This window comes from Arachis duranensis, chromosome 2, assembly GCF_000817695.3.
Source record: "Arachis duranensis cultivar V14167 chromosome 2, aradu.V14167.gnm2.J7QH, whole genome shotgun sequence".
NCBI classification, from domain to species: domain Eukaryota; kingdom Viridiplantae; phylum Streptophyta; class Magnoliopsida; order Fabales; family Fabaceae; genus Arachis; species Arachis duranensis.
Genome location: NC_029773.3, coordinates 62,257,799 through 62,258,281, shown reverse-complemented (window position 1 = coordinate 62,258,281; position 483 = coordinate 62,257,799).

Below are 483 nucleotides of genomic sequence, written 5' to 3'. Positions count from 1 at the left end.
ACTCCAACCATCCTCTAGCTACAGGCTTGAGGTCCAGTCTTCTTAGTTGGACCGGTTTGCCTTTGGAGTCTATTCTCCATTGGGCGCCTTCCACACAAATGTCCATTAGGACTTGGTCCAACCTTTGATTGAAGTTGACCCTTCTTGTGTATGGGCGTTCATCACCTTGCATCATGGGTAAATGAAACGCCAACCTCACATTTTCCGGACTGAAATCTAAGTATTTCCCCCGAACCATTGTGAGATAGTTCTTTGGGTTCGGGTTCATACTTTGATCATGGTTCCTAGTAATCCATGCATTAGCATAGAACTCTTGAACCATCAATATTCCGACTTTGTTGCATGGGGGTTGGTTAGGACTTCCCAACCTCTTCTTTGGATTTCATGTCGGATTTTCGGATACTCATTCTTTTTGAGCTTGAAAGGGACCTCGGGGATCACCTTCTTCTTTGCCACAACATCATAGAAGTGGTCTTGATGGCT